Source organism: Balaenoptera physalus, assembly GCF_965194825.1.
Source record: "Balaenoptera physalus genome assembly, chromosome: 8".
In the NCBI taxonomy this organism is placed as follows: domain Eukaryota; kingdom Metazoa; phylum Chordata; class Mammalia; order Artiodactyla; family Balaenopteridae; genus Balaenoptera; species Balaenoptera physalus.
In genome coordinates, this window is record NC_138887.1 from 7,295,108 (window position 1) to 7,317,728 (window position 22,621).

Genomic DNA, 22,621 nt, shown 5'->3' on the forward strand with positions numbered 1-22,621 from the left:
ACGTGAAGCCGTGTGTCTGTTCTTCTATGTTTTAATAATTTAGATAGAAGCAGAGGGACGTGCCTCCATTTCCACGCAGCGCCCTCCTCCCTGAGTCGACCGCGATTAATGGCTAATTTGAACGTACTTAGTAGATTCCGGCTAGAACCCAGCCCTCTGGCACGGGATTCAGTCAGATCCCACCACTCCAAGGCCAGGTGCATTGGAAACATGCTGGTGACAGCAGTAGAGGGTGGATGTTAAGCTTGAGGAAAGAAAGTCCCAGAGAAAACCTTCAGACTCGCTAACAGCTCCGAACGTGGGCCGCTGGGGCCGTTGTGTGCAGCACCACGAACGCTTCCTGAACTTGAGAAGGGCCTGGGGGCTGAGCGAGGTCGGCGTGCCCTGTGTGCGACGCGGGGCGACTGTCCCGGCCTGGAGCATCAGGCCCTGGGGCAGGCGTGGGCTGCATGGGCCAGCGTGTCCATGTGTGACAGTGCGGCCCTGCACACCCAGTGTGGATAAGGCTTCTGTGCAGCTAGTGTGTCTAAATAACTTTGGTGTGCAGATGTCACACGGAAGAAGTAGGGCTTTGATTTCAAATATAAAAAGCAAACATGTGAAATTGGAGCCGTTTAATCTTAAGAACACCTTCTGAGTCTTCCGTGCTTTCATTTCGGCAGTCCCTGAGGACGTTAGCCCAGGAAGAGCTCAGAGACACACACACAGCACTGGCTGGGGGCCCCGTGTGCTCTGCACAGTCGGGGGGTGGGCGGTGGCTGACCCCTGAGACACAGCGATGGTGGTGGCTCACACTTCGGGACTACCTTCACCCCTCTTCTTTACAACAGGATTCCTTCAGTCTTGCGGTCGCGTTATAGGGGCCTTGGTTCCTTTACCGCATTTGCACATGAGGAAATCGACACAGGGAAGCAGAGCAGGTTGCCTGAGCTCACAGCCAGCAGTGGCAGAGCCAGGACTCCATACCTGTCAACCTCACTCCACAGCCAGGGGCGTTTTATTCCAAATTGTCAGATTGGAAAGGCTTGTTTTTCACTTTCCTCATCTAAACTGGTGGTGACAAAATGTCAGTACTGAAAAAGCACATGGAAAGTCTTGGAGGTCCTGGATTTAAATCCGGTCGTGGAATAAGTGGGACTCGTATACTTGGTGACCTCTGAACCTGTTTCCTCATCTAAAAATATAGGCAATAACACCTCATTCATGACCACTGTGCAGTTTCAGGGCTGTAGTATCTGTGAGGTACCCGATGCCTGGTTCTGCATCACTTTGAGCTGGATACCAACTGCGTATAAATGAGAATATTGGCTTTAAATTACCATTGGGAAAGTGGTTTGGCTTCCTGGAAGATAGCGTAGACATATTTTTCCTTATTTATCTTGCCAAGTATAACCGAGAGCCCTGGGCAGCAAATAGAAAACAAATGCAGGAAGACTGAGGGGTGGAGAGACGGCAGACTGGCCATGGGCCTCGGGACCAGTGGGCCTGAGTGGGCCACATCCTGGGCCATAAAACAGTCTTCAGCAGATTAAAAAGAATTGACACCATACAGAGTGTGTTTTCCAACCAGAATGGAATCAAACTAGAATTCAGTAACAGAAAGGTAACAGGAAAATCTCTAGACACCTGGAAATGAGATGACAAACTTGCAAATAACCCATGAGTCCAAGAGGAACTCTTACGGGAAATCAAAAAACATGTTGAACTGAAGAAAATGAACATAAAACATTTCAAAAGTGTTGGGACCGAGCTAAAGCAATACTGAGAGGAAAATTTATGAAAGTAAATGCATACATTGGAAAAGAAGAAAAGTCTGAATGAAGGAATAGTTGGAACTCCTGTCTCCAGAACCTAGGAAAAGAAGAGGAAAATAAACCCAAGGTAAGCAGAAGGACGGAAACACTAAAAAATATAAGCAGAAAGCAGTGCAATTATAAACAGGGAAACAGAAAATAAACCAAAGAGCTGATTCTTTGAAAAGATCAGTGAATTTGACAAACCTCTAGAAAGACTGACAAAAAAGAGGGAAGACACAAATTGCTAATATCAGGAACGAAATAGGGCTATTGCTGAAGACCCTGTAGATGCCAAAAGGACAATAAGGGAATATTACAGACAACTTATGTAGTGTTTAATGATAAGCACAAATTGTAAACAGTGTGAAACAGACCATTTGAATACCCTGTAACTATTAAGGAAATTGAATTGGTAATTTATAATCTCCCCAAAAAGAAATCTCCAGGCTCAGATGGTTTCACTGGGGAATTCTACCAAATATTTAATGAAGAATTAACACTAATTCTACATAATCCCTTTCAAAAAATAGATGAGGAGGGAACACATTCCAGTTCATTATTTGAAGCTAATGTTGCCCTGATACCAAAACCAGACAAAGGCAACAGCAAAAAACAGCAAAAAAGATAACTATAGACTAATTATTCCTTATGAACATAGACACAAAACTGCTTAAACAAATAGAAACAAATAGAATTCAGTAATATATAAAAAGAAGTATACACCATGGCCAAGTGGGACTTATTCCAGGGATGCACGACTGATTCAATAGTTGAAAATCCATCAGTGCAATCCACTGTATTATCTGGATAAAGAAGAAAAATCACATGATATCAATAGATGCAAAAGAAGAATTTGACAAAATTCACACCCATTAATGACTAAAAACCCCAGCAAAATAGAACAGAGGGGAACTTCCTCAACCTAATAAAAAGCATCTACAAAAACCCTATAGCTAACACCACTATTATTCCACATAATGCTGGAAGTTCTACAGGGGCACCATGCAAGAGAAGGAAATAAAAGATAACAGATTGGAAGGGAAGAAATAAAACTGTCCCTTTTGGCAGATGTCATGATTGTCCATGTTGAAAATTCTAAGGAATCTACTAAAAAACCTCCCAGAACAAATAAGTGAATTCAGCAAGGTTGTTGGATATAAGGTAAGCACTCAAAAATCAATTATATTTCTATATGGTAGCAACAAACATGTAGAAACCTGAATTTAAAATACGGTGTCGGGACTTCCCTGGTGGTCCAGTGGTTAATAAGACTTCGCCTCCCAATGCAGGGGGTGCAGTTTCGATCCTTGGTCAGGGAGCTAAGATCCCACATGCCTCGCGGCCAAAAAACCAAAACATAAAAACAGAAGCAATATTATAAAAAATTCAATAAAGACTTTAAAAATAGTCCACATCAAAAAAAAAGTTAATAAAAAAAATAAAAATACAGTGTCATTTATAATCGACCAGAAGTGAAATACTAAAGTGCAAAACTAACAAAACATGTACAAGACTTATATGCTGAAAACTACACAGTGTTGATGAAAGAAATAAAAGAATATCTAAATAAATGGAGAGACATGTTCATGGGTTGGAAAACTCAGCCTGGTACAGATGTCATTTATTCCCAAATTGATGCATAGTTTTAACACAATTCCTAGCAAATTCCTGACAAGGTTTTTTTGTAGATATAGACAAGATAATTCTAAAATTTATATGGAAAGGCAAAGGAACTTGAGTAGCTAAGACAATTTTGAAAAAGAATAAAGTGGGAAGAAGGGATTTGCCTAATTTCCAGATTTATTATATAACTACAGTAACCAAGACTGTGTGGTGTTGGGGGAGGGATAGACACAGAAACCAATAGAAAACCCCAAAATAGGCTCATACAAATAGGCCCAATCGATTTTTTTGAAAAAGGTGCCAAAACACGTCAATAAAGGAAAGATAGCCTTTTCAACAAATAATGCTGGAGCAAGTGGGCACCCACAGGCAAAAAAAAAAAAAAAAAGAAAAGAAAAAAAAGAACATTAACCAAAGTCTCACATCTTTTACAAAAATTAATGTATAATGGATCAAAAACTTAAATGGAAAATGGAAAACTATAAAACTTTTACCAAAAAAATAGGAGAACATCTTTGGGGTCCAGGCTGGGCAAAGGCTCTTAGATTAGCACCAAAAGCATGATCCATAAAAGGAAAAATTGATAAATTAGACTTCATTAAAACTGAAAATTTTTGCTATGGAAAGAACATGTTAAGAGGATAAGAAGACAAAGTACAGACTGGGAGTAAATATTTGCACTGTGAATACTCAGCAGTAAAGAAACAAACAATCCAATTAGAAAATGGGCAAAAGATACGAAGAGACGTTTCACCAAAGAGGATGTACAGGTGGCAGGTAATCACATGACAAGTTGTTCAACATCATTAGCCTTCAGTGAAATGCAAATTAAAGCCACAGTGAGGTACCACTACAGACTTGTCAGAAAGGTTAAAAATAAAAATAGTGACAGCACCAAATGCTGCTGAGGATGTGGAGAAACTGGAACTCTCATTTATTGCTGGTGGGAACGGACAATGGTGCAGCCTCTCTGGGAAAGAGGTTGGCAGTTTCTTAAAGAAACTAAACATGCAACCACCATGTGACTCAGCAGTTGCACTCCTGGGTTTTTGTTCCAAAGAAATAGACTTACACTCACACAAAAACCTGAACAGAAATGTTTATAGCAGCTTTATTCTAAATAGCCCCAAACTGGAAACAACCTGGGTGGCCTTCAGCAGGTGGATAAATAGACTGCAGTCCATCCACACCATGGAACACAGCTCAGCAATGAAAAGGAACCGGAATGTTGATGCAGCAGTGGTGCCACACCTGGGTGAATCTTCAGAGCAAAGCCATTCCCCAGAGTTTACATCCTGTATGGTTCCACTTACATAATATTCTTTAAATGGCAAAATTATAGAAATGGAGAACATATTAGTGTTTTCTAGGAGTTTGGAGGGGGTAAAGGTGGAGGGGGAGTGGAGGGGTCCTTGTGGGGTGGGAATGTTCTCTATCTTGACTGTATGAATATCACCATCCTGGTATAGCTTAGTAAGATATTACCATCGGGGGAAACTGGATAAAGAGTATAGGGGATCTCTGTGTGACTGTACCATGATCTCAACATTAAAAGTTTAATTTAAATCCCATTGGGGGAAATGGTGTGGATGTGGTCGAAACGGTATTTATTGGCTGTGAGTTGGCAGTAGTTGAAGCTGGTGACGTCTTCACAGAGGTTCATCATACTATTCTGTCTACTTTCGTATTTTTTGGAATTTTCTATAATGAAAAGTTAAACTATAAGATAAAGGAATACTTGGTGTGGAGTGGGCCTGGGTGCAGTCTGCCTGTGTTTATTGAACACTTCTGTTCCGCAGTGCTCTGCTGGGTTGGTGTGAGCCCAGAGACCCAGCCCTGCCCTCCTGGAAGTGCAGTAGGTACAGCAGGGATGGACCCAGTGATCCCATGACAGGGAAGAGCCCAGGACAGGACGATGGCACTCTGCCAATTTGTATTGGTTGTTTACCTGGTGAGGAGGTCTGAGGGTTTGACAGGTGAGAAGGGTTAAGTAGGAGCTAACTAGGTGAATGGAGGGGGGCATTTGGAATGGAGAAACAGCAGGTGTGGGCCTTGTGGCAGAGGGTACTGCGGACCAGGACAGGATGGAGACAGGGGTCTGGAGGGCAGTGGAGGGGTGAGAGGAGGCCCAGCCACAGCTGTTCTCTGCAGCCACAGAAGATGGGGGTATGTCTTGAGACGGGGAGAGAACTGCTCAGATTTCTGTTTTCACACATCGGTCTGGCTGCTGTATGCACAACAGCAGTCGGAGTAGGCAGGGGGGCGGAGCACGAAAATGGTTTCAGAAATGATGGGAGGAGGTGGGTTGGATTTGTGGGAGATTCGGGTGGTATAATCAACTGACCCTAGCAGAATGGATTTTGGCCATTGTAACTATTTCTGATTTTGTTGCTATTAATATGATGATGTCAGTTATGTTCTGGCTTCTTTTAGTTAGTATGCAGTTAGTGCAACACTAACTACATAAAGTTCCTCTGTGTGTCTTATTACATCAAACTGAACTAGGTACCAGCTTAGTCAGTGTAGAAACAGAGCAGGACACCAGTTAAAGGTGGTAGAGACAGATTTTATTTGGTACTATTGCAGCAGGGGAAGGAGCTGAGCTCAAATCCTAATGCAGCAAATACAGCCAAAGAGCAGTGACAGGGTCAGGGGATGAAAAGTTACTCAGAGGAACATCAAGGAGAGGGAGATTCTTGCCAAACTGGCCCAACAGGATCTTGCTGAAGACCGGCAGAGGGCTTAGACATCAAGGAGGAGATGAGGAACTTGATCAGAGAGCAGGCAGCGGGCGATGACTTAGCATAATCCTTGCTAAAGACCGGGTCCTCCGAGGACAGACCTCAAAGGCCAAGGTCGAGGCTCCAGGACCCTGTCTCCGGTTTGGTCAGGGAGGGAGAGTTTGTCTCAGGAGAGGCCCGTGTTATCCCCTGTAACCTGGCACTGCACCTTTGCCTGCAGCTCTTGCCCTCTGCTCTGGGTAGCACACATCCTGTTCTGTGACCCTCCAGGTCCTGTGGCACTTAGTTTAAGCCCCCAGACTCCAGTGCCAGGGGCCCCGGGAGCCTGCCTGGCTCGTCCCCGCCACAGGCGCCTCATACCTACCCCTCACCTCTGCAGTAAACAAGCAAAGTAAATGAAAAGCAATCTGAGGTTGGTGATGGGTGGACCAGAGCCCAGAGTAGCCTGCCCTTCCCCAGCATGTGCTCCTGAGGCCTGGGCCTGTGCCTGGCGAGCTCCTCTTTTACATTAGGGTACCTGCCCCAGGAGAGTGAGGGATATTGAAGTATTTACTCAAATAATGAATACTTAAATATGAATTCACATACTGTAGAATTCTCCTAGCAGCGTGTTGTAAGTAGAAGAGGAGGCTGTAACTTGAAGGACTGGGGACAGATAGCGGGAGATGGCAGGGCGGCGGTGGGTGCTGGGAGGGCAGCTGGCACCAGAATCTGGACCGTGCGCTCCATGGGGAGAGACCAGCAGGTTCTACCCACCTGGGACCCTCAAGGAGGCGCCTGGGATGGCTGCCCTCGGGACTGTATGTTCAGTGCATCCCGGACACTGCCTACATGACACCCCGGGAAACACATGTCTCCGGGGCCACCATCCTTAGAAATGCCAGATGTGAGTCTGTGATACTGTTATTTATAAAAAGAAGTATATATTTGGTTTTCCTTATTTCTGGCACTAAGCTCCTAAAGCCTTTGGAATTTCTTAAGTGATTAGAGCATAACGGTGTTTGTGATGTTAATGAGGTGACTTTTGGAAAGGGTGGAGGGCAGGTTGCCAGGGGAACCAACCCTGTGATTAGAGGGTTGGAACTTTCAGTCCCACCCCCTGACCTCCAGGGAGGGGAGAGGGGCTGGAAGTTGAATCAACCGCCAGTGGCCAGTGATTTAGTCAATCCTGCCTATATATAATGAAGCCTCCAGAAAAACCCAAAAGGACAGGGTTCAGGCAGCTTCCCAGCTGGTGACCACGTGGAGATTTGGGGAGAGTGGGGTGCCTGGAGAGAGCATGAAAGCTCCATGCCCCTCCCCATGCCTTGCCCTGTGCATCTCTTCCATCTGGCTGTTTCTGAGTTATAACCTCTTATAATAAACTGTTGATCTAGTGAGTAAAATGTTTCTCTGAGTTCTCTGAGCCACCCTAGCAAATTATTGGAACCCGAGGAAGGGGTCGTGAGCACCTCTGATCTATATAGCTGGTTGGTCTGAAGGGAGGGCGGTCGTGTGGGACGGAACCCTTAGCCTGTGGGCTCTGACGCTGTCTCCAGGTAGATAGAGTTGAGTTGAATCGTAGGACCCCCGGCTGGTGTCGGAGCATTGCTTGTTGGTGTGGGGAACCACCCCCAACATTGAATTGGGTGCAGAACATTTTAGAGCCTCAGAAGGAAATGTGTTTCTTTAAAAACAAAAATATTAGTAAGAGTTTAAGTAAAGGGGCCATTTAATCTCAATCCTCATGGAGGCAAAAGAGAGAAAATTGTGAAGCTCAACATGTAAATTACTCTGTCATTCGTAGCTGAAAGGCTAAGGAGTCTTGATGATATTTTCAAAATAAATGGGAAAAAAATATGAAGAAAGGTTTCATTAAAAATTTGTTTCTGTTATATCTCAGCTTCCAACTAATCCATAAGAGATTTTTTTTTTAATTGAGATAAAATTCACATAACATAAAGTGAACCATTTGAAGAGAACTGTTCGTTGCGTGGAGGACCGTCATCTTTATTGAGTTCCAGAACATTGTCTTCACCTGACGGTTTTACAAGTGGGATTTAGGGAACATTTGGGGACTTTTGGCTTCAGTGAGTGCCATTAATGGTTAATGTTAGTTTACTGAAAGAGGCCTTTTTTTAAACATCTTTATTGGAGTATAATTGCTTTACAATGGTGTGTTAGTTTCTGCTTTACAACAAAGTGAATCAGTTATACATATACATACGTTCCCATATCTCTTCCCTCTTGCGTCTCCCTCCCTCCCACCCTCCCTACCCCACCCCTCTAGGTGGTCACAAAGCACCGAGCTGATCTCCCTGTGCTATGCGGTTGCTTCCCACTAGCTAGCTATTTTACGTTTGGTAGTGTCTATATGTCCATGCCAAGGAGAAGGCCTTTATACATTTTGCAGCTTCTAGTTCATATACCCTTGTTCTGGAGAGAAGGGCTGGTGTTTTCAGGGCCCTGCCTGGGGCTGTGGGCAGTGACCTGAAGGTGGAGGAGGAGCTCCGACCCAGGGCTACTCTGAACTGGCAGGAAGGAGGCCTGAGGGGTGCAGGGTTTGCTTGGTGCTGTTGCGACCTCTTGGAGTTGGATTCAAAGGGTAAAAATGGGTGATGTTTGCCAGAGGGAGGAAGAAAAGGAATACCCAGGAAGGTCTTGTTGAGAGAGAGGGGGAGAGAGAGAGAGAGAGAGAAAGAGAGAGGTTACTTTGAGGCAATACTTTATTTTTGTTTAAAAAAAAAAAAAGTTGTCCTTCTTCAAAGCTTGACAAATTGCAAAATGTTTCTACCAGACCTCCCCTTTCTTCCTGTACCCAGCTCCGTTTTCTTTTGAAATTTTACAAACTTAATGAGAGTGTTTATAGTAGGAATAAAAGCATGTACTGAATGTGAACATGTGTGACATTTGTAGACGTCCCTGATTACTTTGAATTTTGCAGAACCTAAAAAGCTCGTCCATTTATATATGTATTTATAACATGTTTATATTTAGGTACATATGTGGATATAACTACGTACAGGAATATCCACATCTGTGTACACATGGGATACACTTGGCACTCCGATTCGTGCAGAAGGACGCCTGCTGGTGAATGTGACCCCATGTGACTGCCATGGTTAGCAACTATTGCTACCCCCATTGCTGCCCCAGATTCAGAAAATGGAAAACGGGAAGGTTGACAGCTTCAAAATATATTTAAAATTAAACATCAGTGTTGGGCTGCTGGAGGTCAGCGTGCAGCGCTGGCCTGTGCATGGGCGGTGAGCAGTAGTCTGCAGAGATGAGAGCACTCATTCACTCGAGTGGAATGAAGCTCAAAACATACAAGATGTTGGCATTCTGTACTGACACCTCATCCACCAAACAGGCCGGCTTGGCAGTGTCCCCACGTGAGCCGATGATTTCCCAACCACGATGAATGCCATCTTTTGTTTGCGCGCTTTGAGTTTAAAGGCGTCTTTGTTTCTCTAAATTTTTTATTTTTCTTTTTTTTCTTTTTGGCTGCACTGGGTCTTCGTTGTGGTGCCTGGGCTTCTCAGTGCGGTGGCTTCTCTTGTTGTGGAGCACGGGCTCTAGGCGCGCAGGCTTCAGTAGTTGTGGCACGCAGGCTCAGTAGTTGTGGCTTGTGGGCTGTAGAGCGCAGGCTCGGCAGTTGTGGTGCACGGGCTTAGTTGCTCTGCGGCTTGTGGGATCTTCCCGGACCAGGGCTCGAACCCGTGTTCCCAGCATTGGCAGGCGGATTCGTAACCACTGCGCCACCAGGGAAGTCCCTCTAAATTTATTTATCAGCTCATTTCATCCCCCCTCTGGTGGACTGTTCTCGAATCTCAGCGTGTGAAAGTTATTCGGATGTGCTTCCAATGGGGTTTTTGCTGCTGTCCTGATTCTGAGCCCCGCAGGCCAGTGACCTGGGACCAGGCCCTAGACTTGGTGACAGACACATGTGGGCCCACAGTCGCCATTATACAGCTCTTGCACAAGTTGCAGACCTCTTAAGACATTTTTTAAACTTAAGCAAAAATAATAATAGCGGTACTGTGCAGAGTGTCATCTCTTAGAAATGAAGGTAGATTTCAGCTTATATATATATGATAATGTACCAAATGTACATTGATACGTATGTGATAACGTATGTGAGGATGTACCAGAAACTTGTCTTTCAATATAGTTTTTAAATTCCAAACACACTTGGTCATTGAAGCGTTTCCAAAGCCTCATTGTCTATCAAAATTGTGCTCTGCCCCGGGATTGGAGACGTGGGTGGGTCTCGGCCCTGGAGTGGGCTGCAGGCTGATGGTCTTCTGACAGCAGTGGGTGTGGGCTCCAGAATCCACCTGCAGGCCCAGCCACCACTCGCGCCCGTGTGTGTTTTCACCTCCCCTCCGAACGGGGATAGGACGCCTTGAGAACTGGGAACGACTTGGAAGAAAATGCACGTGCAGCCCTGGCCCGTGACAGTCGAGGTGTTTTCTTACTGGAAGCATTCACCCCATGCCACTTGCAGTTCTTCCTTTCCTTACAAAGGCGCTCCCCTGCCCTGCGTGGATTCCTAGCATGGTGTGAGGTAAATGTATCTGTGACTCTTGTCACCTCAGGCTGGCGGTCCCGGTGAAAACTCCACATTCTGCTGGAGACACTTGGGAAGACTTTGGATTATGAGACCTGAGAAGGGTGAAGATTTAAATCTGCCGTCTGCCTCTCACCCTTTGTTACTGGCTGTGGTCCACCCGGCTCAGTGCCTTTGGAACCTGGTGCCCCCAAATTAGGGTGCCTCCTTGACAGAGAGGGGCACCGGCCAGACCACCCTGATGAGGTAAAGAAGCTTTGTGTTTGGTTGAAATCCTGTCATGTGCTAGAATGTTTTTGCATATACATATTGCATAGCACTCGGATGCACCTTGGATGTATATATTCACAGTTATGCCCGGACTGAGGAATTCATTGCTTTTTGAGCACTTACCACGTGCCGTGCACTTACATATGTACCTGTGTAGAGAAAGAGCAAGTTTATAGAAAACACAAAAGCCAGGGGAATATGAGAATTCCGTAGTTTGACAAAAAGGAAAACCTTTCCTGTGCTCCAGGGCCCGGCATGCACTTGCTGGGCATCTTGGGGTGAATGTCGTGTGTCCGCAGGTCTCCGTGGGTCACGCACTGGGACAGACGGACCGTGTGATGTTACAGTTAGATGTCCTGGAGGAGCGTGAGGTTGGGCTGCTGTGAAGTCAGTGTATAACTGAGGTCCTGGGGGATGGCGTTTTGGGTTTGTCTTTAATTTCTTCTCTGCAAAAGCAGACCACTGAATTGGACCTTCAGAAGCCCAGGGCAGTGCCTCCCTGGGTGCTGGCGGGCAGGTAATCCCTGGGAAAGCAGCAGGAGGGTGTCAGGGTGGCCCTGAGGATTCCTGTCTGATGTACTGGTCATTGGGGGTCTTTCTAAGATCGCTCCTCGTTCTGTTTTACTAGGGCAGCGCCTGTGCTGAAGACGTGCAGGTCCCTGGGAATCTCCTCTCGGCGGTCCCCGCCCTGCCCTCCTGTGTACACGGGAGAAGCCCACAGTTTGTCTGCACGGCCCCCTTTCTCGGAAGCAGCTTCCTCGTAAGGCTGCTGAGCTTCCTTTGCTGCGTCACGTACCGAGTCCTAAGGGAGACCCCGCAGATACCCCATCGTTGGGTGGTGCGGCGGCCCTGGATTCCGTGTCATTGAGTGGACACTGGGCGGGACAGAATGCTGAGGTGACAGCACGGCCCCCCGTAAGGACGTGCCAGGCCGGCAGGCCCGTCAGGGGCTGGGGGGCCGGAAGACACTGACCAGATGGTGCCTTTGGACGGCACACGCCCCTCTGGAGGCACAAGAGGGGGCTGTCGCGGGGCACCCTACTGCCCTCCCCGTGCCCTTCCAGGTGCCTTAGCCATCGCTTTGGCGTCCTTGGCTCCCCTCGCGGTTCTCTGCCCTCCCTCTCACATCCCAGATGGCTAAGGCTTTCTGAGTGTTCCCCTGGAAGAGGAGCTCGCATCGCCGCTCTCTCTGCCCTCCCACCTTGCTCCTCTCACGGCAGCCCAGGCCTCGCCCTCCTGCCCCATAGTTGCTCCTCCCCCTTCCCTCCCCAGCAGCGTTTCACGGTTCCGCGGTCACCTCCCGTGAGGTGGCCGTGACTGTGCCGTGTGTCGAGGGCCGTCCAGCCCCGCCTGTCACGGCGGAGCGGGTCCCAGGCCGTCCCTGGGACAGCCCGCCCGGCTCTCCCCCGCCCTGGGATGTGCCTCCCAGTGGGGTGGGCTCCGTAAGGACCCAGCCTGCGGTAAACGGGGGCCTGGATTGGGGTTGTGTCCCTCTCCCTCTGTAGCTTCCAAACTATTGTCTGTCTGTGTTTCACTCATCAGTACGTCCCGGCATCTAACACGGATAAGGTTCGGGATAAAAGTTTGTGTTGTTTTCTCATAAGTGAGGAGTGAGTAGGAGAGAGGTGCCTTTTACTTAAAGGGAAGCAGGCACACAGCTTCTAGGGGTGTGGAGGAGGGCAGCGGGCGTCGATGGCTCGGTGGCCGGCACGACGTGTGCGGGGGAGGGTTGGCATTGCCGACAATGGACAGTCCGTGTCTGCACTTGATCCGTGACTCCACTAGGGGTAAGTGGGTGACCCTGCAGGCGTGAGCACCGACGGGTACCCACCTCCCGCTGACCCAGATCCTAGGTGCTAGGTAGGGGCGGCATAGTTTTAGGGGAAGAGTTTTCCGAATGTGACTTTTCATCAGAATTGCTGCCACTTGCAGCACAACCACGAAATCTCCGTCCCTGTTGCTCCTGCTAAGCATAAGAGAGAAGGAAAAGGGGCAGACAGGTCTCCAGAAGGTTCTGGAGTGTCTGTAAATCCCCACCAGAGTTGTCCTGGTCACAGATGCTGCGGCACGGAGGCGGCACTCCTCCCCTCCACCCAGCCATGGGCTGCCCCAGACTTATCAGGCCCACAGAGTCCACTGGCACCAAGGGAAGGACCCGCCCTGGGGAGCGCTGCTGCGTCACTGTCCTTCCCGGGCCTGGCTGCCAGACGGCCGCCTTCCTCTCCGTTCAGGGAGCGGTGGGCCACGGGAAAGGCCTGTCCATCCGCTGGCTGAGCCTGCCCCGGGCTGTGGTCAGGCATTTCCTACAGATCCTGTGCAGCAGCCACTGCCCTGCAGGCACATAAACAAGCTGGAGGATGTGCCCTGCTCAGACCTCTGGGGCAGAGGGTCCTTGGGATCTTCTTGGCCTGTGGCTTAGAGAGGTGGCCCGAAGGTCCCAGGCATGCCTGTCTCTCCTGGTGAGAGGCATGCACCTGTTCACTTTCCCCAGGTTGATGAGTGGGTCAGAGGGTCACACCAGGGCTGGGCAGGTGTGACTCGGCACAGTGTGGTTGGAGCGTGTTCTGGAAGCCTGCTTGCAGGCGCCTGGTCCCGTTGTGGTGTGCAGAAGGCAGTGCCAATGCCAGCCCATGAGCAGGAAGGGGGCCTCCCAGGAGGGATGTGGGACCTTCTCTTTCAGGGAAGACTTTAGGGTATGTGGCATCAGCACTAAGATTTAACAGATGAGTGGGACTGTGCCCAACCCGAAAGGCAGGAGAGGCAAGGGGCGAGTGCCCACGCCCTGCTGCGCTTGGTGGCTGTAAACCTAGTAATGCACGTATCTACTGCCTGGAGCTTCGGCCTCAAAAGCCACACACGGGACAGAGCCTCTCTACGCTGCTATATGGGCTCGTTACTGTCAGATCTCAGGTCACGAGGGACAGAGCGTGGACTTACCTGAATGAGGGGGATAGTGTCCCAAGTCTTATAAAAATGTGGGATCATTTGAAACGGGCTTTGAAGAGTATATAGGAGTCCACCAGACTGCTGGATGGTGGGGCTGGCCTTTCAGAGAGAGGGAAGAACATGAGCAGAGAAGAGGGAAGAAAGGGATAGAATGTGTTTAGACCTACCAACAGCCTGCTGGTGGACTAAGCTACCAGCCAGGTGAAACAGGCTACGTGGTTAGAAAAGAGACTCTGCAAACTGGGAGTGGTAGGGCATGGGAGCCGCCGAGGCCAGGAAGAAAACCTGCAGGGTTTGACAAGAGGAAGGTCCCCCAGGCCGCCCTGGGCAGGGGATGGAGTGAAGGCCGTGGGGCTGGGGACTGGGGCGGAGGAGAGGCAATGCCCCTACCCCGGGGGGAAGGGACGGGGCCTGGACCCTGGCTGGTAGGGATGGGGTGCAGAGCTGACCAGGGACTCCAGTGGTTGTGGAAGCTTCTCTTTGGTGAGCATCGGATCCCGGAGAAGCAGGTCTGCCTCTGGGGGAGATGGCTCTTGAGGCGCAGATCCTGGACAGGAGGCCCGCTTGAGGGGGCGGTTTGGGGGGGGCTGGCGACCCCCGGGAGTCTCCAGCCCCACGCGCGCTAGCGGCTTGTCCCTCGGGTAGCGCTGGGCCTGGGGCTGAAACTAAGCTGTGGAGGGTTTCAGCTGGGAGTTTGCAAGAGATTAAAGGCAGGGAAAGGGGTAAAGGGGAAAAGAAATGAAAAGGAAGCAAACCGCGCAGCAGCGCGAGGCGGGGCCACTGCCGTTTGGAGGCACTCAGTGGGCAGGCTGCCCGCGACAGCCAGCGGCCGCCCAGCAAGCCAGGATTCTTTCCCCGGACGAGCTCTTTCCCTGCCGCCCTCTGAATGGGCCTCTTCAGAGGCAGCCGCCCCGCGTCCCGCCCCGATTCCCCCGGGACGCCGGAACCCAGAGTCGCCCTGCCCCGGTGGGTGGGGGACGCCGCTGGGGACAGCCCTGGGAGCGCCTTCCGCCCGGCCCCTGACCTCCCGGGCCGTCTGTGGACTGACCAGCGCCCCGAGGTGCCCAGGTAAGCGCCGCGCTCAGCCCCAGCTCTCCTCCGTCCGCAGCCTCTGGCCACGTCTCCGGGGCGATGCTGAAACCTGATCTCAGGGGTGGGGGGGGGGGAGGGGACGGGGGGGAGTGGGAGGAGGTGGGATGCCGAGTCCCAGGGCCAGGAAGCAGGGGAGACCGGACTTGGGAGGAGGGTGACTCTTCCCGGTGTCTCCTGCCACTTGAGGACAGCCCTCAGGTCCGAAGGCCGTGGGACAAAGCGCCCCAGCCCCAGAGCCTGGAAGGCTCCTCCTTCCAGGAGAAAGCCATGCTTTGTCTTTGCCGGGACTCACTGGGGCAGAGGAAAGCCTGGTGTACAGATGTGCGGCTTTCCGGAGGAGCCGGGGCTGCGTCCCAGCACAGCACATTCTTTTGCTGAAACCGAGAAAGCCCGCCTGCCCGGTTCCAGGGCCGTCTGTCCACCCCCAGAGCCCGTGAGGGATCTCGGGCTGCCCCGAGGACAGAGGGCCCCGAGGCTGTACCCAGGTGCTCCTGTTGCGTAGGAGAAGCAGTGCTTTTACTAAATGCAGCAAGCCAGCCTGAGGAGCAAAGCTGGGGTTTCAGAATAAGTTTTACCGTTGTCTTGCCCACTGTTGGAGCAATCAGAGGGCGGATTTTAGAGTCCATGACTGTAAAACAAGACACACAGTCACTGAAATAACCCGTCCACAGTCTTAGCAGAGCTTCCAGACGGTAGAGTGTCTGGGTCCTTCCGTGCTTCTTGCCTCGGAAACGTCGGAGGTGAGCCGGGCGGGCCAGCACCATGGGCCCAGCCTCTGAGGGTGGCACGGGCGCGGCACGTGCCTGGATCCGAGTGGCCACCCTGGGGCATCTGTGCCCAAGGATCCCGCTGGTGTTCAGCGTCCTGCTGACCCTGGGCTGACACAGCGCTGTGTGTGTGTCTTAGCTGGAAGGACGGGGGTGATCAAGAGGGAGAGAGAGGAACACTCCCTCTGAGAAAGGCAAGCCCAGGCCAGTGAGTGGTCTGCCTTCTCTCACTCTTTCCAGCCTGAAAGTCTTGTTAAGTTCTCCCTTCTAGGCCTGGGAGGTTTCTCCGCAGCTGAATGGATGACAATGTCTGTTCAGATGTTTCCTGACATTTTAATGCAGTACATACACGATAGTAGTTTTCCATGAATTCCATGCGTGTATCAACATGTTACAAATTCTCTGGTTAGGATGGAAATAGTTTTCCAACTCCAAAGGTGAATTTAAGAGAGTTTTGGTCCGTTTCTATCAGGAGAGAGAGATCTTTCTCTTCCTCTGTTGGTGACGGTGGCCGGTGGGATCCCAGGAGCCGGCTTCTGGTGGCACCTTCCTACAGGTGCTCTTTTGAAGTGGGAGCTGCGGCCCCAGGGCTGCAGGCTACTCCCAAAGGCCCCGAGCCCTCTCCGCACGCGGGGAACTCGCACAACGGGCTCCTCCGAGGTAACGTTACGCTGTATCTGGAGGAAAAAGGCAGTGACTTTAGGACAGGGTTATTCTATTACGTTAGGGCTGCGGACTTTGAGATCTCCCTAATGGGGGGCAAGGGTGTCTTGTGGAAAGAACACAGCTTCCCAGTCACAGAGACGAGTTGACTGCCTTTGAACAAGTTTCTTAACCTCACCTTTCAGCATCTCTCTTTTCACGTCCATAAGATTGGGGTAATAAATTTGCACATGGAAACCTTTTTCTGAGGGTAAATCAGGTGATGGCTGCGTATGGCTTAGCACAGCGCCTGGCACGTAGTAGTAGGTACTCAGCAAAAAGCAGCTATTATTCTGATTTCCATTATTGTTCTCTTTGTAAAGAATGTTGATATGTATGATATAAGCAGGATTTTAAAACATCTTTGAGAAATCTGTGATTTACAAGTCGTGGACATTCAGATCTGCACCTGTAGCCACCGCAGCATTGCTCTGAAAGCATGAAGAAAGTAGGACTTGGGTTTGATGATCAGCATAAATTCTAGGCAAGCAGTTTACACATTAAGAAGTGTTTACTGACCATTGTCCTGACTGTTGCCTGCGTTGTCTTTTTTCTCTCCTACCCTTCAGTTTCCCCTCCCTATATTTTAAGAAAACAGTAGAATAATATCCAAAGGCATAAAGCCGCTCAGGTGAGTTGGAATCAGGTTGGGTGGTGATGGTGGTTTTGTGTGTGTGGCTGAAAGGTGTTAAGTGACATGGAAGCTGGTGTTCGGCCATCAGTGGCGCGTCCGGGGTTGGTTCTGAGCCCCGGTCCCACTCACTTTGCAGAAGGCCCCCGAGACGGTCTTTATTCCAGGCGTTCTCTTGTGACTTAAAGGTAACTGAGTCCCAGTTTACAGAGGAGCTGGGGTCCAGAAGGCCTCCTTTCACAGACTATGCTCCTGTTTCCTCCTTTAGGGCCATCACCCACTTTATCCTGCAGATGGAAGTTTAAGGGCACCGGACGAAGTGGAATTCAGGGAACCAGTTCAGCTTCCGGTTCTGCCACTAAATACCAGGGAACTTTTGGCCTGGAGCAGTGTTCTCTGATATCTGAGAGTGCTTAGCCGCAGGGAGGGCACGTAGAAGTCTCTATGCAAAAGGTTGGTGGGGACCAGACAGACCAGGTAGATGAAAGCCAGGTAGGATTTTACACACTCGGAGTGGGAGACAGTGGAATCAGTTGGAAGGACTGGGGTTAGGGTATGATTAGGACTCAGCTGGGTGGAGGACCCAGGCATCCTTGGGACAGCTAGCTTTCCTGGGGGACTGAGTGTACATAGAGAAGCTTCTAGAATGCCATGGGGCTCCTTGACAGCTCTGAGAAGGTGAGAGAGCAGAGTCTCCCCCAGGACAAGATTTGGTCCTGGAAGGTGCGGGCCTTGGGGTCCCTACCTGGTGCATCTGTGGGTAGGAGCGGACCTGATGTCACCCCGCCGTCCCTCTGCCCCAGAGCCGACGCTTTGAGGAGGCCCCACAGTTTTCCAGTTGTCCTGTAGGTTCTGCTGCCTGTTCGCTTTCTGGTTCTTGGTCCAGCCCTGTGGAAGGGGTACCATCGGCTCACGTTACTGCGGGGTCAGGGGCAGCGTGGACCCGGCTCCACCGGGCCAGGGAGACCCAGCCCCTTTGTACCCGTCCCTCAGTGCCGCCTCCTCTGGAAGATGCCCTGTCCTGTGGGGGGACGCCATGCCCACCCTGGGAACGAGAGAGGGTCTCTTACACTGAACCCAAGGCACGGGGATTGTCAGACAAACCGTCCTTCTCTGTACCACTGAGAAGCAGGAAACAGTGTGCACTCCGGGTGTAAGTGAGGGCAGGCCCTGAGCCTTAGCTTCCTGGGTCTGCCCAGGACATGATACCGCTGAGGGCTTGTTTCGAGGGCCAAGGAAGCCTGTTAGGTACCCCCCAGGTAGTAATTAGTAGTAGTATGTTGGTAATTTATGAAGAAAGCTTGCTTTTTCTGCTCACGTTGTGGAAATCCAGCTTAAACTACGCAGCAGTGCCATGTACTGCAGCGGGCCGCCTGTGTTAACTGAGAGGACCGCTGCCCTTGCTGGTGCCGACGTAACGAGGGGTTCACGGCGCTGCGTACGTTATGTAATCAGGGTGATTTAGAAGGACCCGGCGAAGACACCACTGCCTGGGTAGGGACCTGGTTTTAGAACCTGAGCAGTGATAATCTCTGGAAAACAGCAGACTTCTGGCTTCTGAAATTAGGGGAGAGATTGGCCGCCTAGGGCCCCAGTTACTGTGTGGGGTGGGAGGTCAGTGGACGCGGGTCCCCCTGGTGCCCTAGGGGTTCTGAGAGGTGTGGATCCTATGAGGATGTCTTGGAGTTGTGTCCTTTAAATCTTCCACAGGAAATAGGGCTTTCCAGTCACAACAAGACACTCTGTGAGATTACAGGAGGGTTTTAAGCCCTGGCCCTCTGTTGGAACGTGGTTTTAAGTCTCCGTGGTACGGTTCTGATGAGAGGAAGCTCTCATCCCGGTGAAGATGCCTCAGGGCTCCTGTGTCAGCCATCTTCACCAGGCTGATGGCTCTGTCCTTAGAAGGTCCAGGACAAAGTTTAGCATGAAGGCCATGTCCCATTTCCAAAGGAAAGCCAGAGCCACTGGGGATTCTGCCTGAAGGAAGAAAGCAGTTTTTCTGAGAACCTAAGACTTCTAACCAGCCGGGGGTCATGGGTACAGCATCTTCACCAAGATAGATCGGGCCTCATCTCGCATGTTCTGTGCCTTTTGCTGACAGTTTATCCGTTCCTGGGTGAGTCTCCCCGCACTGTCGTCTTCATCAGCCCCTTACTCTCCACCTGAGTTATACAGGTTCTCCCTCTGCTTGGAACACACTGTCTCTGGTGGTTTTTTTTTTTGGCTCAGCCCAAGGAAGGCTTCCCTGTGTCAATGCCTCTTTTCTTCCCTCTGGCGCCATCTCTCCCCATAGCCTGACAGCTGCTGTAATCATTCTTGTCTACCTGGATTCCCGCTGGATTGGAAGTAGCTTTGAGGCAAGGCTCTTGTATCCCTGAGGCTGCTTTCTGTCGCAAGTAACCAGTCCCAACTCAATCTTGGGCAAAGGAACGTGAAAGGAGGACATGAAACTATTCACAGAAGCCAAAAGGTGGGAGCAGCCCAAGTATCCGTCCACAGATGAAGGGCTAAACACAATGTGATTCACCCATACAATGGAATGTTATTCAGCCTTGAAAAGGAAGGAAATTCTTACACATGCTGCCACATGGATGAACCTTTAAGACATAGCCAGACACGGAAGTACAAATACTGTATGATTCCACTTATAAGAAGTACTTAGAGAAGTCAGATTTATAGAGACAGAAAGTAGAATGGTGGGTGCCAGGTCTGGGGGGAGGAGGGAAGCAGAGTTAGTGTTTAATGGGGACGGAGTTTCAGTTTGGCAAGATGACAAGAGTTCTGTAGATGGATGGTGGTGATGGTGGCACAACATGTGAATTGCACCTAATGCCTCTGAACTGCACACTTACAAATGGTTAAAATGGTAACATGTGTTATGTCTGTTTCACCTCAATTTTTTAAAAAACGGAAATGTAAGTGAGGCCAGAACAGAGGGCAGTTCCGGCCTCGAGTTTGGTGTCAGGAGGCCTCATACCCTGACCCCCAGTTTCTCAGCTCTGTGTGCAAGCTCCCTCATCCCTGGGCTCTTGGGGGAGGGGTCTCAGGTATCCTCAGGACCTCCAGCCCCAATGCCATTCTTCCTTAAAGTCTAGCAGGAAGGAAGGAGTTCGTTTTCCTGAGAGCTCACTCCACAGCCCATTTTTGAAAGATGCTCATTCTTTACAGGTTGCTAAGAGCCCTTGTTAGTCATTTGAGAAGCTGGCCTTGCTTAGTGCATCATCAGAGTAGAAATGACTTGGAAAGACTCATTGTGAAGAAGAAACTGTTTCCACTGTTGCCACATTAGAATTCCCTGCACAACACCAATGAAATGGGGGCAAATGTGTTTTCTTTCCAGCATGCTTGAATCAAAACCTCTGAATAGAAATGAGACATCTTAAAAGAATAAGAAGAAACAAGGTCCTGATTGTAGTGAGCTGTTTTATCTGCATTTTCTGGTTCTTCTGTGTTATTGAGTAAAAGGAAAACTGTGGCATAAGTTTTTTGAAGGGGGTAATTCCGGTTTGGATGGGAACTTCACAGAAGGATCCCCTGTCTGTTAACAGACAGGGGCCCTGACTGCAGTGCTGGTTGGGGCACTTCTGGCTCTGCTGGGGGCATGAGAACATTGATGCTTCTAGAAGACAGAGAGAGAGTTCATCCTTGGGAGGGCACTCCTAGTACTTACTGAAAATGGCGACCTTAACCCATAGAACACATTCGTACGATGTGATTGTGACATAAAGATTTACAAAAGAAAAAACTCAAGGTCAAGAAAGTATGTGTTTCTCCATATGGGGGCCGTTGATCATTTCCTTCTGTGTTTGTAGAGCATCTCTGGGGCCAGAGATGCAGGACTTTGATTTTTGACAAAAAGCATCTATCGCAACATTGTTTTTTCAGTCTTCCAGGGTTTTTCTCTATTTAATTGACATTATATCTGGCTGCCTGCCCATCTTTCCCTTGCTTTCAGGAAGATTGGATAAGTGGTCTGTTGTTCATAGACAAATACCTAAAAAATTATAAGGTAAGAGCTCTCTTTAAAAATCACTACTATTGGGCTTCCCTGGTGGCACAGTGGTTGAGAATCTGCCTGCCAATGCAGGGGACACGGGTTCGAGCCCTGGTCTGGGAGGATCCCACGTGCCGCGGAGCAACTAGGCCCGTGAGCCACAACTGCTGAGCCTGCGCGTCTGGAGCCTGTGCTCCGCAACAAGAGAGGCCGCGATAGTGAGAGGCCCGTGCACCGCGATGAAGAGTGGCCCCCACTTGCCGCGACTGGAGAAAGCCCTTTCACAGGAGCTAAGACCCAACACAGCCATAAATAAATAAATAAATAAATAAAATTAAAAAAAAAAAATCACTACTATTGGACTTCCCTGGTGGCACGGTGGTTAAGAATCTGCCTGCCAACGAAGGGGACACTGGTTCGAGCCCTGGTCCAGGAAGATCCCACATGCCGCGGAGCAACTAAGCCTGTGTACCACAACTACTGAAGCCCGCACGCCTAGAGCCCGTGCTCTGCAACAAGAGAAGGCACAGCAATGAGAAGCCCAAGCACTGCAACGAAGAGTAGCGCCCGCTCACCGCAGCTAGAGAAAGCCCATGCGCAGCAACGAAGACCGAAGGCAACCAAAAATAAAAATAAATAAATAAATAATATTTTGGAAAAGTACACAGTATAAAGCCTACAAAATTTAAATATCTAATAAATAATTTTAAAAAAATCACTACTATTGAACTTCCCATGCAATCTTGCTTTTTAAAATACTTTAAATTTAGAGCTAGACAGCAGAAAAAGGACCATTTTACCTATGAAATGTTTTATGTAAACCTCGTGGTAACCATAAAGCAAAAATCAAGAGCTGAGACATGACACATAAAAAAGGGGGGACTGAGCAAATCACCATGTGTGGAAACCACCAATTTACAAAGGGAGACAGAAACAGAAGGAAAAAGAAACAATGGAGAGATAAATTTAGAGCTAAAGAGACTCAAGAAATCATCTGCTCCGATCCTAATTGATGGGATTCTGTGAATGAAGAACCTGAGGTCCCAGAGGTTGAGAGCGTGTTCAGTGGTCCATGACTTGTGGTGGAACCCAGACTAGAACTTGGGGATCTGTGCACTCCTTCCCCAGCAGCCCCAGTTTCACACCTAGAACTAGATAGAGTGAGAGAGAAAAAAAGGTTGGGTAATGTTCCATTTTGCAGAACTCTCTCAAATGGTGGAGAAGGGAACTTCCTGGTTAACTACATCATCCCAGGAGGGAAGGTCGGAGGGATGGTGATAGATATAGATATGAAAGCTAGGTAGATAGCTATAGATAAAAAATAGATGAAAGGTGAACAGATAGATAAAAAGATAGACGGATGATAGGTAGAGAGATAGATAGATAGATAGATAGATAGATAGATAGATAGATGCGTACACATGTACCATTTGGTCTATCAGAATCCCGCCAGCCTTCCAGGATTCCATCAATAGGTTTTCTCATTCACTTCTAAAGGTTTATTGTG

The 22,621-nt window shown here is 49.4% G+C and overlaps 1 protein-coding gene and 1 long non-coding RNA gene across 7 annotated transcripts in view; one reads left to right on the top strand and one right to left on the bottom strand.

Moving 5' to 3' along the window:
- TNS3 (tensin 3) overlaps positions 1 to 22,621 on the top strand; it is a 234,898-nt gene that overhangs the window by 180,882 nt on the left and 31,395 nt on the right. The gene's annotated exons all lie outside the window — the stretch shown is intronic.
- LOC309665378 lies at positions 8,287 to 14,666 on the bottom strand. The gene is made up of 2 exons (XR_014266371.1): positions 13,920 to 14,666; positions 8,287 to 13,313 (listed from the first exon to the last, which is right to left on the bottom strand). It is a non-coding gene; the product is annotated as an uncharacterized lncRNA (long non-coding RNA).